This window comes from Dendropsophus ebraccatus, chromosome 10 (assembly GCF_027789765.1).
Source record: "Dendropsophus ebraccatus isolate aDenEbr1 chromosome 10, aDenEbr1.pat, whole genome shotgun sequence".
Taxonomy (NCBI): Eukaryota; Metazoa; Chordata; class Amphibia; order Anura; family Hylidae; genus Dendropsophus; species Dendropsophus ebraccatus.
Window position 1 is genome coordinate 17,812,668 of NC_091463.1, and position 10,756 is coordinate 17,823,423.

A 10,756-nucleotide genomic window follows, 5' to 3' on the forward strand; every position below is an offset into this window, starting at 1 on the left:
TGCACCCTCGGAAATGGATTAGCATTGCAAATCCTGTGTCTATGGGAGCAGAACAGTGCTGAGCCTACACACTGCAGCAGCGGCGGCACCGGCGTTCTGCACACCCGCGACAGGCAACGACTGACTCAAAATGACTCATAATGCAATACACCCCCCATGCAAGGGACCCTGCGGAGGAGACTCTCTGCCGAACAACTGCTGAGGTGAAAGGTTGAGACTGTGAGGAGATGGGCTGCTTCAGACATGAGACCCGCAAGGTGCTCACCAGGAATCAGCCGTGACCTTTCAAGCCTGTAATTACTGCTAACTATGTACAAGAATGGGGAAAGATGACAGACAGATGGAGGGGTGGCTGCGGGGAGGGACCAGGGTACTAATCCTTCATCACACTCAACATCCCAGCAAATCCATTCCTGGCGGATCTGAGGGTAACGGAAAAGAGAGGATTTTATTATTATTTATTATTATTATTATTATTATTATTATTGGCATTTTTAGGGTCAGAGGGTGCACTAACCATTCCCACTGAAGGCTTGTGACCATCACATATCTTAAAACATCTTTTCTTTTAAATCAACTGGTGCCAGAAAGTGCCAGAGATTTGTGATTTACTTCTATAAAAAAAAAAAAATCTCAAGTCTTCCAGTACTTATCAGCTGCTGTATGTCCTGCAGAAAGTAGTGTATTCTTTCCAGTCTGGAAAGCAGGAGAGGTTTTCTATGGGGATTTGCTACTGCTCTGGACAGTTCCTGATATGGACAGAGGTGGCAGCAGGGAGCACTACCGTGTCAGACAGAAAAGGATTCATTACTTCCTGCAAGACATAAAGAAGTTGATAAGTACTGGGGGACTTGCTTTTTTTTTATTTTATAGAAATAAATTATAAATATCCCCTTTTAAAGGGGTTATCTAAGATTACAAAAAACACAGCTACCTTCTCGCAAAAACAGCGCCACCCCTGTCCTCAGGTTGTGTGCGGCATCTCAATTCAGCTCCATTTATGGCTTATTTTGGCTTCTATTAAGCAATCCCTATTAAAGTTAATGGGAGCTTGAAACCATGCCCTTTTTGGGGACATTTGTAATGCTTCTATAAAGGGTTTATGCAAGAGTAGGAAAAGCACAGCTACTTTCTTGCAAAAACAGCACCACCCCTGTCCTCAGGTTGTGGTATTCAGCTCCATACACTTCAATGGAACTGAGCTGCAAAATCCACACCCAAACAGAGGACAGTAGTGGTGCTGTACAGCATTTAGAGACTTGCTTTACAGCAAACCTATAAACAATAAAGGGGAAACATTACTGTGACCTGTGAAAGAGGGGGGTAGGCTGATCTGTGAGCTTCATCTATTGTCTCCTCTGTCTATTGGTGTCACCTTTCTCTGTTTTGCTGTACAGGTCACTTTCCATCAGCCTCCTCCTTATCATCACAGACAGAACAGGAAATCTCAGCTTAGTTTTAGGCCTAGAGGTGAGAATAAAAACTGCACAAACAGCAAGATTTTATAATATAGATAGCAAAATGTAAAAAAAATTATATATAAACAAATATAACATTATCCTTGATTTAAACAATAGGCAATTTTCCATAGACGCATTCCATTTAAGGAGTCTGTTTCATCCATGCTATAAGTTGTTATCCTTAGTGGCTGAGATCAGAGATAACTCAGATCTACACTGCCAGTTCTATTAGTGGGTGGTACTTTTAGTGGGGACATTTAGGGGGGTAACTATGAAATGGGGGGTGCGGGAACATAATAAAAAAGCTCGACTTACCCGTCCCTGAGCCCCTGTAGTGCTGCCTTACTGTTCCCTGTCCCCTGACGGCCTCGTGGATGTCCAGCTTCTGGAACCTGGAACGTCACGACCCCAAGAACGCCTGCTCAGCCAGTGACTGACTAGGGCGGGACACACGCTTTCTGGCCGAGCGGGCCCTTCCTGCCAGTTGGTGACGACAATGGAGCAAGGGAGAAACTGGAGCCTGGCGGCCATTAGTAAGCCTGTCACACAGCTCTATGTGGGATGCAAAGAGGGGGATTCACAAAGAGGTCCATTTACTATATGGGGGATGCACAGAGGGGGCCATTTATTATATGTGGGATGCACAGAGGAGGCCATATAATATATGGGGGATGCACAGAGGGGGCCATATACTACATGGAGGATGTACAAAGGGGGCCATTTATTATATGTGGGATGCACAGAGGAGGCCATATAATATATGGAGGATGCACAGAGGGGGCCATATACTACATGGAGGATGCACAGAGGGGGTCATACACTATATGGGGGGTTGCATAGAGGGGGCCATATACTATAAGGAGGATGCACAGAGGGTGCCATACAATATATAGGGGTTGCACAGAGGGGGCCATACACTATATGGAGGATGCACAGAGGAAGCCATTTACTATATGTGTGATGCACAGAGGGGGGCATATACTGTATGGGGGGATGCACAGAGGGGGCCATACACTATATGAGGGTTGCACAGAGGAGGCCATTGACTATATGTGGGGTGCACAGAGGGGGCCATACATAATATGTGGGATGTACACAGGGGGCCATATACTATATGTGGGATGCACAGAGGGGGGCATATACTATATGTGGGATGCACAGAGGGGAGCATATACTATATGGGGGATGCACAGAGGGGGCCATTGACTATATCTGGGGTGCACAGAGGGGGCCATACACTATATGTGGGATGTACAGAGGGGGCCATATACTGTATGGGGGGATGCATAGAGGGGACATATACTACATGGGGGATGCATAGAGGGGGCCATATACTATATGGGGGACTTTAAGTCTCACAATTACTAGTAGAAATTCTCTCAGGGTGACGTATAAGATGAACTATAATGTGATTATCATGGATATCAAAGAATAGAGTCCCAATAGATGATCAGACATGTGAAGCGGATATAGAAGTCATTAGAGCGTACATTCATCTTTCATCTCATATTACAAAAGAATATATTCTACAGGAAGAATTCCATACATCTTCAAATACTCTTCTTTAGTTTCTTATACAGATCCTAAGCTGCAGTGTGTAATTTAACCCATTTATATCCAACGTGCTGTTCACAATTCTTCAGGCTTCTAAGCATAACCCTGCTAACACCACCTGCTTGTTCAGGTTCTGTGGACCCATGTGAAGTTGTAAACATGGGAGCCAATCGGGGAATCCCAAGGCTTGGGGTCTTGATTTAAAGTGAATCTATCAGCTGTAATTCACATTCCAGACACTGTTCAGTCAAGGAGACACATGGTACCTGTCATATACCTGTCTTTGCTTCCAGAACATAAAAAGTACTTATATTCTCCTGTACAAATTGCCAAAGAGGCGTCCCCAAGCTGTTGGAGTGCTGCAAGTTGTAACCCCTCCTCACTCCCATCTACAGTATATCTCTGCTTAAAGCTAAGCCCCAAGCACGGACAGAAATGGGAAGGGGAGCAAGGAGGTGTTACAGCTTGCAGCACTTCAAGAGCTCGGGAACACTACTGTACAATCCGAATTCTTTCCCTGAATCAGGAGATATACAGACGGGGTTATCCATGGTTAATAAAATCATAACTGCTTTCATCCAGAAACAGCACCCCACCCATCCTCAGTTGGCATGTGGTATTGCAGTCCACTTTCATTCCCTACTGGAGCAGAGTTGCAATACCACACACAACCTGAGGACAGGTGTTGCGCCATTTATGAAAAAAAAGAAGCCACTTTTCTTTTTTTCTAAGCTTGGATAAACCCTTTAAACATTCCATCGTGGTTTTCTCCTCTTTGTAGATGTCTGTTATCCTTGTTAGAACAGATTCCGCATATCATAGATGTAATTTCAATTACGCCTGCTTTAATATGTTCCTAAAAATCCATTATTACACTAATTAGGATGAAGAGAAATATTGCAGCGCATTTCCATATTAGAGAAACATCCAGAGATCACAGCCTTTCATGTAACAGACAGCAGACATCCTATAGAGACTTCTGCCACCTGCTGGTGGATGGTAACATTACAAAATTAAAGGATTTTTTTTATAATTTTTTTATTTTTTTTGGAAAGCACTTCTGTAATGCTCTGACATCATCTGATGGTTCCCTGTTGGTGATGTTAGAGTCTGTGGTTGGAGTCAACAGCTTATCCATTGGTAGTATGCTGCCATATTGTTGTTTATTGCCCTCTAGCTGCTGGAAAACTACAATTCCCATCCCGCCTGGACAGCCAAAGCTAAAGCTGGTTTTACATTACGTATCCTGTCTTATCATTGCTGTTGGGGTTTATATGGGCAGGGAGGGGTTTTGGCACAACACGTGCGCTGTCTCTTTTCTTTGGGTCGTATTGCACGGGACGCTTATCGTTCGGAAAAATAAAAACGTTATATCGTTTGGATTTAAACGATAATAATTTTGTGTAATTGCAGGCAATGATTAAACGAGTAACGAGAAATCGTTGATCGCTTGTTTAGACCTGGACCTAAAATAATTGTTGATCGTCCGCAGATTGTTGGGTGCAATAACACCTTGTTCAGTCGTTCCCATAGGTCCAGCGAGGAAAGGACGACTGCAAGAACGATCATTGTTCCGTGCGATATGGTGAACGGTTTCAGGTTGCTCGCCAAAGTGGTCGTTTGAGATCGTTTATCGTCAAAAAATCGCTTTTTAGGTAAATAACCCTATATTCGATAGTCTTCCCACCCAGTTATTACACTTGTCGCCACCTTTCCAGCTCATCTATACCTTGTATACCGATGCCAAGCACTGTACATAATATACTATGTGGGGTCGTCTGACACTAGATAATGCCCCTATGATTGTATTAGCCTTGGCAGCAGCTGCCTGACATTGGTCACTACAATTATAGTACAGTTCTTTCCTATCTCAGTGTTATCCATTGTTCCCCCATTTAGTCTGTGCTGCCCCCTGAATTATTCCTCCACATGAGCAGAACCTTACACTTACACTGATACCATGTTAGGTGGATGATATGGCACTTGGGTGGTCTGTGTTGCCCCCCTGAATCTCTTGCTGCCTCCAGCACTGTAAGCACCGAAGCTGTATAACATATAACACGGCAGGCGGTTGACATTACTGTGTCAACATAGTTTGGGAATGTGGATGGAAAGAACATTATGTTGTCATGGAGATATCCTGGTAAACGACCACTGGGATCGTATAGGACGCACGTGTCGTAACAAGCTAAATCCAAATCTGCATCCGCGAAATGCGTCAGCGGAAGGCAGACAATGGAAGCCTATGGGGAGTACGGTGCAGGTACCCCAGACCAAGCAATGTGTGAAAAATACTGACATTATTATACCCAGTATATATATATATATATATATATATATACAGCACAATGTATATACTGTATATAGATGTACTGTATAGTCCAAACTAATAATATAGACATACAGAGCAGTGTAAACCCAGTATATAAAGATACAGCACAATTCATATACTGTATATAAAGGTACTGCATGGTGGAGACTCAGGATACAGATATACAGAACATTGTACACGAATATATAGATACAGCACAATCAATATACTGTACATAGAGGTACTCAGGATATACATATACAGATATACAGAACAGTACAAAGAGTATATAGAGGTACTGAATGGTGGAGACTCAGGATACAGATATACAGAACAGTGCAAATCCTGTATATAGAGATACAGCACCATCCATATACTGTATATAGAGGGAATGAATAGTCCAAACTCATGATATAGTCATACAGCACAGTGTAAACCCAGTATCTAGAGATTGCACAATCCATATACTGTATATAGAGGAACTGTATAGTGCAAATCTAGTATATAAACATGTAAAACAGTGCAAACCTAGTATATAGAGGTGCAGCACAATCCATATACTTTATAAAGAGGTACTGTATGGTGAAAACTCATGATACACAGTAGATATACAGAACACTGTAAACCCAATATATATAGATACAGCACAACCCATGTACTGTACATAGAGGTACTGCATGGTGGAGACTCAGGATATATACATATAGCACAGTGTAAACCTAGTATATAGACATACAGCACAATCCATATACTGTATATAGAGGTACTGCATGATGGAGACTCAGGATACAGAAATACAGAACAGTGCAAAGCCAGTATATGGAGATGCAGCACAATCCATATACATTATATAAATGGGTGAATCAAGCCTCTTTGCTGATTATAGAAAGGTGCCCCGCCACTATTCTCTGCAGACCATACACATGATAGCACAGAGAGCCCCTCTGTGACCCTATAAAATATAAGCCCCCTCTGCGCTCTCAAGTAGTAGTTAGGCACCTCCGTGCAGGTAGCCCCCCCCCCAGTAGGTGGAATCCCCCATGTAGGCATTCCCCTGCAGGTAGTCCCTGTCAGGGAGTTATACCCACCAGTAGGTAATATCCCCCATGTTGGTTTCCCCGTAGTATATATCAGAAGATAGTAGTTATCTCCCTCATTAAGTAGTATCCTTCATGTAGGCATTCCCCTGCAGGTAGTGCCCCTGAGAGAGTTATATTAACCAGTAGCTAATACCTAATACCCCTTATGTAGGCACCTCCTGGTAGTTAGCTCCCTCAGTAAGAAGTATCCCCTATGTAAGTACCCCCCCCCCCCCCCCAGTAGGTAGTATTCCCCATGTATGCACCCCCTGGTAGTTAGCTCCCTCAGTAAGTAGTATCCCCTACGTAAGTACCCCCCCCAGTAGGTAGTATTCCCCATGTAGGCACCCCCTGGTAGTTAGCTCTCTGAGTAAGTAGTATCCCCCATGTATGTGCCCACCCCCCTCCCAGTAGGTAGTATTCCCCATGTAAGTACCCCCCTCCCCCCCAGTAGGTAGTATTCCCCATGTAAGTACCCCCCCTCTCCCAGTAGGTAGTATTCCCCATGTAAGTACCCCCCCTCTCCCAGTAGGTAGTATTCCCCATGTAAGTACCCCCCCTCTCCCAGTAGGTAGTATTCCCCATGTAAGTACCCCCCCCCCTCTCCCAGTAGGTAGTATTCCCCATGTAGGCACCCCCTGGTAGTTAGCTCTCTGAGTAAGTAGTATCCCCCATGTAAGTGCCCACCCCCCTCCCAGTAGGTAGTATTCCCCATGTAAGTACCCCCCTCCCCCCCAGTAGGTAGTATTCCCCATGTAAGTACCCCCCCCCCCTCTCCCAGTAGGTAGTATTCCCCATGTAAGTACCCCCCTCCCCCCCAGTAGGTAGTATTCCCCATGTAAGTACCCCCCCTCCCAGTAGGTAGTATTCCCCATGCAAGAACCCCCCCCCCCTCTCCCAGTAGGTAGTATTCCCCATGTAAGTACCCCCCCTCTCCCAGTAGGTAGTATTCTCCATGTAAGTAACCCCCCCCCTCCCAGTAGGTAGTATTCCCCATGTAAGTACCCCCCCCCCTCCCAGTAGGTAGTATTCCCCATGTAAGTACCCCCCCTCCCAGTAGGTAGTATTCCCCATGTAAGTACCCCCCCCCCTCCCAGTAGGTAGTATTCCCCATGTAAGTACCCCCCCCTCTCCCAGTAGGTAGTATTTCCCATGTAAGTACCCCCCCTCTCCCAGTAGGCAGTATTCACCATGTAAGTACCCCCCCCCTCCCAGTAGGTAGTATTCCCCATGTAAGTACCCCCCCCTCCCAGTAGGTAGTATTCCCCATGTAAGTACCCCCCCTCTCCCAGTAGGTAGTATTCCCCATGTAAGTACCCCCCCCCCCTCTCCCAGTAGGTAGTATTCCCCATGTAAGTACCCCCCCCTCTCCCAGTAAGTAGTATTCCCCATGTAAGTACCCCCCCTCCCAGTAGGTAGTATTCCCCATGTAAGTACCCCCCCCTCCCAGTAGGTAGTATTCCCCATGTAAGTACCCCCCCCCCCCTCCCAGTAGGTAGTATTCCCCATGTAAGTACCCCCCCCCCTCTCCCAGTAGGTAGTATTTCCCATGTAAGTACCCCCCCCTCTCCCAGTAGGCAGTATTCACCATGTAAGTACCCCCCCAGTAGGTAGTATTCTCCATGTAAGTACCCCCCTCTCCCAGTAGGTAGTATTCCCCATGTAAGTACCCCCCCTCCCAGTAGGTAGTATTCCCCATGTAAGTACCCCCCCCCCCTCCCAGTAGGTAGTATTCCCCATGTAAGTACCCCCCCCCTCCCAGTAGGTAGTATTCCCCATGTAAGTACCCCCCCCAATAGGTAGTATTCTCCATGTAGGCACCCACTGGTAGTTAGCTCCCTCAGTAAGTAGTGTTCCCCATATAAGTAACCCCCCCCCCCCCCCAAAAAAAAAAATAGGTATTTTCCCTATGTAGGCATCCCCTTTTTGTATTATAAAAAAAGAATATCTATACTCATTCCTTGGCTCCCTATTATTGTCTCATATCCCCCACCCGTGCAACTGAACTTTGCACTTAAGGGAATATTCATGGCCACCACCTCTCTCTAAAACCGACAGGACATGTGTCTGGGGGTTGGAAAGGGGAAGCCATGTTGCTTTGGTCCAGGTATTTCCTTTCAGGACTAATAGTCTAGCTACCACCATACCCATCATAAAATCAGTATTGTTGGGAAACTTCTTGTTCCGGTAACATTGTAGTTAATGGCGCCCCCATATCAGCGACATTTGTCTTAGTCTTTCTATTAATTTATTCTTTGGTAATAAAAGAAAAAATGTCAAGGCATCCATGCTGTTCAGGAAAAGCGCTACCACTCAGCCGCTGCCACCTATGGGCACATAATGCCAACTCCAACGCGGTGAACAATACAGTATAGAATTATGGGTCTGCTGCTAATGCATCCACCTATCACCATAAAAACCCGCAGACGCTCTGCTCCTCCACTCACCTCACGAGCTTCTTACAGGAAATCTATGGAGGTTGTTCAGTGTGCAGTGTGTATATCTTATTACATTACATTTCACTCCTCATTTTTTATTCTATATATATTTCAAAGTCCATTCATGCTGGTAACATATCGCTTATGTTTCTGGACATAACAGTATACTATGAAAGGTGTAGGCACACAGCCATGCAATATAGTCAGCATACTGTACGGGACTGCAAACAGTATCGGAACCATTCTATACTAGGGGCCAATGAACATGACCGTGGATTCCAAGGTCCGTGCATTTACCTGGGCTCTTGCCTCCAGCACCTCCTGACTGGGGACAGCCCATGGATGACGTCCTATGGATCCATGACCACAACACCAATACGGCCATGAGCAGGAAGCCTTACTATTGAGATGATATTTTTTGACCCAGTGGCTCTCTCCAGATGGGCTAACCTTTGCTCCCCCATGATCCTGTATATCCTTATGTAGGATCTTAGTAGGATCACAACAGGGGCTGCAGAGGTGGCCTTAATAGGTGGCCAGGAAGTTGAAAATAGTTGACATAGCTTTATTACTCAGTTTGTGTAACTTCCATTGACATTAATGGGATTGCACAAACCATGTGATTGAGGGGAGTCCACAGTTCTAACCTCTATGGAAACTGAATATGTCCTATTTTCATGTGCATTGGGCCATAGAATACTGTGGATCTGTGTATACATATGTGTAGAAGGGGCATGTCAGCGCGGACAAACACAACCAGACAGTGGGCCCTGATCTGATCCCACCCACTGTCCCTGCCTAATTGCCTCAGTCGACCCTAGGCGGTCGCGGACAACCACGAAGACGTTCCCTGTACTGAATACGTGGAACACAAAACACGACAGACGGACAAAACACAATAAAGAGTAGTAAACAAGCCAGGTCAAACCACACGGACAACGCAGTACAGAATCGGCAAGCAAAGAATAGTCACAGGTCAGGCGGAGGGTCAAGAACACGAGAAGGCAAGCAGAAAGGGATATAGGGCAGGGAACGCTGGGAAGGAGCAGGGGAGCTGGGACTAGACGAACTAATAGCCAGCAACTACCAGCTGGCTATCACTTTACTTTATACTGAACCAGGAGCCTGGACCAGACACTGATTGGTCCAGTCTCCTGATCCAGCAATCTCTGCAGCTGCGGTGCTGCAGACCAAGTGGCAGAGCGATCTGCCACTCAGCCTGCACGAGCCGCATCAGCTGCGCTGGCCGGCCAGCTGACTGACTGTCACGTGAGCCCGCGGCGTCCCCGGTTACTAGGGACGCCGTCGGGTCTCCGTGACGTCACTCTGCTCCGGCGGGCGGAGCTCCGGCGCGTACTCGAGCCGGCCGCCGGAGCAGAGGCCGGGGAAGACGCCGCAGGAGCCAGGTCAGGTGAGTTCCTGACATTACCCCCCCTCTTATGAGGGGCCTCAGGACCCTTATCCACTGGACCGGGTTTAGACGGATTCTGGGTATGATATCGTCGGATTAACTGAGGAGCGTGTATATCTCTAACTGCCACCCATGTACGCTCCTCTGGTCCAAAACCCTTCCAGTGGACTAAGTATTGTAACGAACCCTGCACCCACCGAGAGTTTAGAATTCTCTCTACCTCATACTCCAGTTCACCCTGGACGACTAGTGGAGCAGGAGGAGGTGACGGAAACACCGGTGGCACATATTTTTTCAGCAAGGCTTTATGAAAAACAGAATGAATCCTTAGGGACGATGGTAGTTTAAGCCTGAAAGTTACTGGGTTAATAACCTCCATGATCATGTATGGCCCAATGTATTTGGGTGCCAGTTTTCCTGATTGGACTCTCAATTTCAGGTTTTTTGTTGAGAGCCAGACTTTTTCACCTACAACGTATTGATGGCCAGATATGCGTCTTCTG